The 8,178-nt window shown below is 37.7% G+C and overlaps 1 pseudogene; it reads right to left on the reverse strand.

Moving 5' to 3' along the window:
• Nucleotides 1-5,719: 5,719 nt before the first annotated feature.
• The window catches only part of LOC102844908, a 17,736-nt pseudogene continuing 15,277 nt past the window's right edge, over nt 5,720-8,178 (reverse strand).

The following is an 8,178-nucleotide window of genomic DNA, read 5'->3' on the forward strand; positions in this document are numbered from 1 at the left end:
TGTTAGCTGAAATACGTCAATTGGTATACCATCTATTCCTGGGGCCTTATTTTTTGCTATTTCCTTCAAAGCAGCTTCAACTTCTTCCTTCATCACCATAGGCTCTTGCTCATATGTTATTTCATTAAATTCTTCTGTATCTGCCAATTCCTTCTGATACAATGATTCAGTATATTCCTTCCATCTTCTTTTAATACTCCCTGGATCATGTAACATTCTGCCCAAGGCATCCTTGATTATAGCAACTCTAGGTTTGCATTTGTTCTTCAGTTCCTTGAGCTTAAGAAATGCTGAACAAGTTCAGCCCTTTTGATTTTCTGACTCTAGCACCTCACACATTTCATTGTAATATTTTGCTTTGTCATTCTAAGCTGCCTTTTGGAATCTTCTGTTCAGCTCTTTTAATATCTTGAATTCTTCCTTGTGTTTTGGCTTCTCTACGCTCCAGTGCAATCTTCAGAGTTTCTTCTGACATCCATTTTGGTCTCTTCTTCTTCTTCTGTCTTTGCAATGACCGTCTGCACTCTTCCTGGATGATACATTTGACATCCTATCAGAACTCATCTGGTCTTAGCTCATTAGTGTTCAAGGCCTCAAAGCTGTTCCTGAGATGATGTTAATTCCTTACTACTAAACTCAACATCAAGAAAACAAAGATTCTCACTACTGGGCCAAATGGCAACATCATGATAGACAAAGAGACAGACTGTCAACAATTTCAGCTTGCTTGGATCCATAATCAATACTCTTGGTACCACTGGCCAGGAAATCAAAAGGCAAACTGTCAATGAATAAGGTTACAGAAGAAAAATCTATGCCTCTGAGTTATGGTTCTGGCGAAGAGTACTGAACTTACCATGGACTGCCAAGAGAACGAAAAAATCTGTACTGGACAGGGTGAAACCAGGCTGCTCCTTGAAGGCAAAGATACTGAAGCTCCATCTCATATACTTTGGGCCAGGAGGGACCAGTCCTTGGAGAAAGACATCATGCTTGGAAAGGTGGAGGAACAGCACAGAAGAAGACCCGGATTGAGATGGATTGAGACAGTAATTGGGGTAATGGGAGTTGGTGTATCAGAGACAGTGAGATTGCTCTGGATAGGACAGGGTTCAGAGCTATTTCACATATGGTCGCTGTGAGTCACAAGTGTCTTAATGGCACATAGAACAACAATCCACCATAGCTCGCTTAAGAAGTCTAGAAGAATTAAAAAGCTAATTCTACCCAATACGAAATTTTATTTTTTTTTTTTCCAATACGAAAATTTATTTAAAAAAAAAAAGTCTATTAACTTGAGTGCTGTGTAGTGATCCATTATGTGAATGTACCAAAATATCCCAATCCATTTAGTTATGGTTGTACAGTTAGGACACTTCCACGTATTTGCAATGGTGAATAATGCTACTATGAACACTAGTATACTAATCTCAGCTTGTGTCACAGTTTTAACCTCCTTGGGGTATATTCCTAGCAGTGGAATAGCTGGGTCATATGGAATTTCTATGCTAAGCTTTTTGAGGAAATGCCAAATTGCCTTTCAGAGGGCAGTACCATTTTTACAATCCCACCAATGATTATATGAGAATTTCAATCTCTACAGCCTATCCTACATTTATTACTTGCTGTCCTGTTAAACTTTGCCACTGCCACTCGTGTGAGATGGTACCTCATCGTGGTTTTGATTTGCATCTCTCTTATTGCCAGTGATTTGGAGCATTTCTTTATATGTCTGTAGGCCATGTAAATATCATCCTCTGTGAAAATTCTTACTATGTCTTTTGTCCATTTTGTAACTGGGTTATCAGTCTTTTTTCTTGTGGCAGCCTTGTAGTATCCTGTAGACTTTGGACATGAAATCCTTGTCTGAGATGGTTTGCCAAATGTTTTTTTCCCCAGTCAGTAAGTTTTCTTTTCACCCTATTGGAAAAAGGTTTTGGTGCACACAAAGATTTAATCTTTAGAAGGTCCCATTCATCAATTTTATCCTCCCCTGGCTGTGTTTTTAAAAAAATACTACATAACTTGTGAGAGACTGAAGAGCGTTATGCCAAGTAAACTTACTCAGTCCCACAAGGAAAAATATGGCATAAGGCTATTTTTGTAAAAATGAAAGGTAACTAATAAAACATGTTTGCGGATTCAAGAAGGAAAGGGGTATGAACAGAGGGGTGAAGGTGGGCAGAAGGGAAATCACAGGGTCACATAATTGGTGGGTGGACAGAGGGGGTAAAGGAAATGGGAAAGATCACATGGGAACCTGTAAAGACCAGGCAATAATGGGCATAATTCCATGGTGATTAATTTTATAAAACACAATGTATGGGAATGACACGATGAAACAAAATGTCAGTGAAGAAACATATAAAACAAAATGTACACAAATTTTGTATGCAAATCAATATAGTGGAATTGAAAAGAAACTTTATTATTTTCAGTATCTATTTCAAACGATCAACAGATACCTCAATTACAGAAAACAAAGCACTCAGTGCAATTCCTGCCACATTAATACCATGTCAGTAAATGAAAGCCACAAATACTATGTTTTATTTTGATTACTGAACAATATCTAACTTTTTTAAAAGACTTTTTTGTTAGGTGAACTTGTTCATTTTAGAGGATTTGCCAATAAAACTCCAACAAAACTCCACTTCAGTCAAGTCCACTTAAACTCACAGAGAGTCTAGTGAACGAAGTAGTACTGTCTCACAGGTAAAATCTCAAAAGCAGTGTATTTCCAGGTTTTTCTCACCCTCTAAAATGCTGGTGTGTTCTAATCTCTGACCTATCAGTTAGTAGGTAAGCACAACCATTATGCTACCAGAGCTTCTCAGGTCTTACAAGCTCATTATGCTACCAGAGCTTCTCAGGTCTTACAAGCTCAGCTGACTCTTGAATAATGCAGGGTTGGGGATGCTGAGTCCCTAAACACTTTAAAATCCATAGGTTATCTCTTAACTCCCCCAAAATTTAACCACTAATAGCCTACCAGCGACCGGACACCTTATCAGTATAAAGAGTCCATTAACATGTATTGGATATGTATTATACACACCACAGACATAAAAGTTGCATATTCACTACTATATAAAGTATTGAGATTTCCGTGCCTTCTGGCATGCCTACAGCAAAGACTTCAACTTTTCTTTCTTTACAACTAGATTCACTTATTTTGAAGTGGATGCCTACTGTATCTGTAAACTATAACCTATGGTACGTATCAAGCAATTCAATGTTAAGAATTTTCTCAGCTTCTTGATACCACTCCTGGCATCATTCAAGGCACTTCATATAGGTCCCATGAATTAGTCAAAGTTCACAGATTTGCACTAAATATTATGGAAAACTATGCTGGGATACAAGAGATCATTCTACATTGCAAAACTCAATTTACATGAAAGACAAAGTGTTCACATGGAAATGATTAGCATTGCACAATTTTTTTTAAGTGGAGCCATGTAGTTCAAACTCATGTTGTTTAAGGACTAATATTATTTGTGTTGTTTTTTTTTAAATCACAGACATATTTCTGAGCTATCACTATTCTTCACAAAACAGAACTTTTAATGGTTGAATAATTGGCTGGATATCCCTCTACTTTTGGGATTTGGTATTTGGATATTTGATACATTTCCTTTATATTCATCTTTTCTTTTAGCATAAATTTTATTAAATAATAAAACTGTTTTATTAATAAGTTATAAAAACCAAAATCATTGCCACGGAATAGATTCTAACTCACAGCGATTTCCCATTGAGTTTCCGAGGCCGTAAATCTTTTCAAGGGCTAACTGCTTGTCAATGTTTCTTGTACAGGCTGGTAGATTAAAACTGCTAACCTTTCAGTTAGCCTGATATGACAGGTACTATACCACCAAGAATCCTATTAGTAAGTTAAGAATGTACCAGATACTATTTAAAATTGTGGGAATACCCATCAGAATAAAAAGTAAATCCTTAAAGATGGATCTTTTATAAAAATTAGATAGGAAGGAGATTTTTAATTCTCACATAGCATCATCAGTCAGAAGCTTAAGCAGAAATATAACAGATGACATTTTAATATACTTCCTGAATAATTTTAAAAGCATTTAAGGAATATGTATAGGTTTTCTTTTAAACATTTATAACCATACATCCAAGAATAACTGAGAATGAATGACTTGAGTAGGAAGAACTGGCTCATGGCATTGGTTTGGGGCCACTGCCGGATACTGTGTGGCCCGGAGTGGGCACTGTTGCACACAGAACCCCTGTCAAAGTGGTTGAGCTGCAAGGAGGACAGGTTCAGTTGAGACTCAGTACCCTAGACCACCTTAAAATTGCCCTCAAGGGAGGCATGCAAGGTGCAATCCAGCAACGACAGTAAAAAAGGTAAACTAGCCACAGGCCTACACACTCCTATCCTCCCTCAAAAGCAGATTTATTGCCTGTTGCTTCCCCGGGTTTCTGCTTTTTCCATGCACAATAGGATCCATCAATGCTTACACTGGCTAACGGTCTAGCAGATTAACAAATATACTATATATCAAGTAGAAGTTACAGGTACTGTATTTGATGAGAACAATAAGAAAGTACTTGTACAACACCAAAATAAATTTTTAAAATACATGGAAGTTTCCAGGAGGCATGTCCAAATCTGAAAAGAATATCCGAGAAACTGCAGTTTGAGAAGTTTTTGAAAAGACTGGTTTAAGATCTGACTGTTTCAAGGAGTGCTGGGGAAGCGAAGATATGTATATAATCTGCCACCTAACGCCTTATTCATTCACCATAACATTTTTTGCAAACATTAATTTTTAACGTTCGACTGGATGGATGTCAAGAACCTGGATTAAGACTGAAAATAAAAAAAATTTAAAAAAAGACTGAAAATACAACTCTAGAATTGCTAACTGTTGCTAGAAAGTGGACACAGTGAAAGAACGGACAAGACTGATCTGGCCATGGAAGAATTTCCAGCCGTTTACATAGGTCTTTTCTATAAACTCTTATCACAAGGCTCTTGTGTAATTTATTGCCTTTGAAAACTCGCTGGAGGGTCTGGTGTGAGTCCAACTCGACAGCACATCACAACTATCACAAGGATCTCCCAGATAATTATAGAACTATGAAAGCAAAGTAGGAAGTTCACATCCACATATTTTTTTAAAGTTTTCAGTAAATTTACATGTAACTAACATGTGCCATAGTAAAGGCCATAGTGGACATTTTAAGTGATTAAATATCGGACTTTAATTTTCTAATGTCGAAATGTTTGTAAATATGTACATTTCAAACGTTCCTTTTGTTTTAGTCAAATAAAGTAAATGTATGAAACAAAACTTGAGATTAATATATTCAGCTCCAGAGATGTGTTCAGCAATGTTCTTTGTTACTTTGAAAAAATGCAAATAACGGCCCTAAGAGAGGGAAGTAATCTAAATCAGAAAATGGAATACTAAGAAACTACTGTTGAAAAACATTAATGATGTAGAAATATGTTTATATCAAGGTCAATATTAAGTAAAAGTTTAAAAATTCTATGCATTATTTAAAAAATAGACAGTCTCCACCCATCCTTTCCCAAACACAAAGAGTATTTTTTAGAAATATACTTTCATTAGGATGCGTCAATCTTCTTTTTCTAAAATGAGCAAGTATAGTGCATGTGCAAGAAAATGAAAGAAAAATTAATAACTTTCATCTCAACCATGCACCTCACTGATTAAAAATACTAAACAACTACTTCACATAATAAGAAGGAAGACAATATGGCGGAAGCCAACGTGGAGCCGTTGTTCGGCTGGCCTGGCGCTGGGTCCCGGGCCTTCGAGTGAGGACTCTGCGCCTGCGCCCGCGTTCGCGCCTGCGCCCATACTCGCGCCCGTGCCCGCACCCACATCCGAGCCCACATCGCTACTGCCAACTCACCAGTCGTGCCCGCGATCCTGGCCACATTGCGCCACCTCGGCTTCTGGGCGATCCATGGGCAAGCAGTGAGGGTCAGAATTACGAGTGAGGGGCTGTGCAACAAGCTGGAGTTCGGCTACCCCAACTCCTTCCGAACACGAAGAGAAACTCCACCCTTTTTTACCAATACTGTGACATCTGGGGGTGGAGAAAATGCCGAGACTGTCCAGACCACGCTCAAATTACATACATACAGTGAATAATGCCTAGATGACGATCCCCTTCATGAAGTATTCAACCGAGAAAATCTCTTACCTATTTAAAAGTTATTAATACTGGCAGAGGAAAAACGTGGTATGTTAATAATCTTTAGAATTACATGAAATGATAAAAATAATAAACGAGGGGGAAAAAAAGAGTTGAAAGTAACTATTTAATGGCACTTGCCACAACTGAAAATTAAACTAATCAAGCCAAGCTTGATGCAGAACTCTAAAAAATTAAGGAATGAAAGAAGAAGGACAAACGGGGGCGGGGGGTTAACTAGGAAACAACTATTTGAAACACCTGATACTGGAGTACACCGGGAATAATGTGGAAGTCTTTGTTCTAGGTAGAGGATGAGTATAGCTAGAAAATATGCGAGACTACAATCCTACTGACCCAGTGATTTGACCACTTAATGGGCTGTGTCCCTTTCTGTAGAGGTATGACTGCCCCTACATCTATAGGTATCCCGAGAGCATTTTTCCTTTTACTTTTTTATCCCTAAGAAAAAAACAAGTTTCATGAGAATATTTTTCTGAAAACTTTAATCACTTAAATTCATATAAGTGACACACAACAAAGGGCAAGAATGTGACATTCATGCTACATAATAGGTCTGCATTTCTCTAACACTGAATAAAGTACAAATAAACAACCCACAGCGGACAACAAATTACCTTTTATAAAGATTTACATATATGATTAGCTTAAAACTACTTTGTTCTTTTTTTTATTTTTGCTTATTTTTTTTCCTTTTTTTTCTATATTTTATTAATTTTCATAAACATTTACAGAGATTTTGGGCTTCCACTCATTCATTGTTGCACTATTCTCTCTACCCTCCTCCCAGTTTGTTCTTGTCCAAATGCCACAGTGCTTGTCAAAGCCAGTTCTGATTAATCTTCCTTGTCAGTGTGTCCTTTGCCATTCCCTATCACTCAAAACTACTTTGTTCTGTTGTTAAGCAGAATATAGAAAAACAATGTTCTATCGCTATTTATAAGATTTTCATTGACCAGTTATTTTAGAAGTGAATGGCTCATTCTGCTTCTTCGTTTAAGTCTGTAAGTCCCACTTAAAGCTGCCTATTATGGATGAGTGATTCTGCTGTTGGTTGAAATACCAACAGAGGCATAACTTCCAGTGTCAATGAAACATTCAAACCATCACAGTATAACAAACTGACAGACAAGTCATAGATTTCATTTTACTTGGATCCACAGTCAACATCAATGAAAGCTGCAGTCAACTACCTGCAGAAAACTGAAGCAGGAGGCACACCTCACCATACACAAAAATCCAACTCAAGGTGGATCAGAGATCTAACGGTAGAGCCCCAAAAACATAAAGACCATAAGAGACAAAGCAGGACCAAGCTTAGAAGGCCTAGCTCATGGTATAAAAAGGCTGACAAATAAAGCCAGAAATATACAACAAGGAGAGGATTAAAAATTGATGAATGGGGCACAGGATATGAACAGACACTTCACCAAAGAAGACATTCAGATGGACAAAAAGCACATGAAGAAATGTTTAAAATCCCCAGCTCTAAGAGAGATACAAATCAAAACTATGAGATATCATCTCACCCAGCAAGCAACAAATGCTGGCGAGGTTGTGGAGAAACTGGGAACCCTTATTCACTGTTGGTGGGAGTGTAAAATGGTGAAACCACTGTGGAAAATGGTGTGGTGCTTTCTCAAAAAGTTGCCATTTGACCCAGCAACTCCACTACTGGGAATATACCCTAAAGAGACCATAACCGATATCCAAGCAGATATATGCACACCCATGTTTATAGCGGCTTTGTTCACAATAGCAAGGAGTTGGAAACAACCCTAGTGCCCATCAACAAACAAATGGATAGAGAAGCTGTGGTATATTCACACAATGGAATACTATGCTGCATTGAAAACCAAGGAACTCATGCAATATTATTCAAAATGGGTGACCCTGGAGGACATTATGCTGACTGAAATATTTCAGTCAAAAAGGGCAAATACTGCATGGTGCCAC

This window comes from Elephantulus edwardii, unplaced genomic scaffold (genome assembly GCF_000299155.1).
Source record: "Elephantulus edwardii isolate Elephantulus edwardi_28Jun2011 unplaced genomic scaffold, EleEdw1.0 scaffold00085, whole genome shotgun sequence".
Classification (NCBI taxonomy): Eukaryota; Metazoa; Chordata; class Mammalia; order Macroscelidea; family Macroscelididae; genus Elephantulus; species Elephantulus edwardii.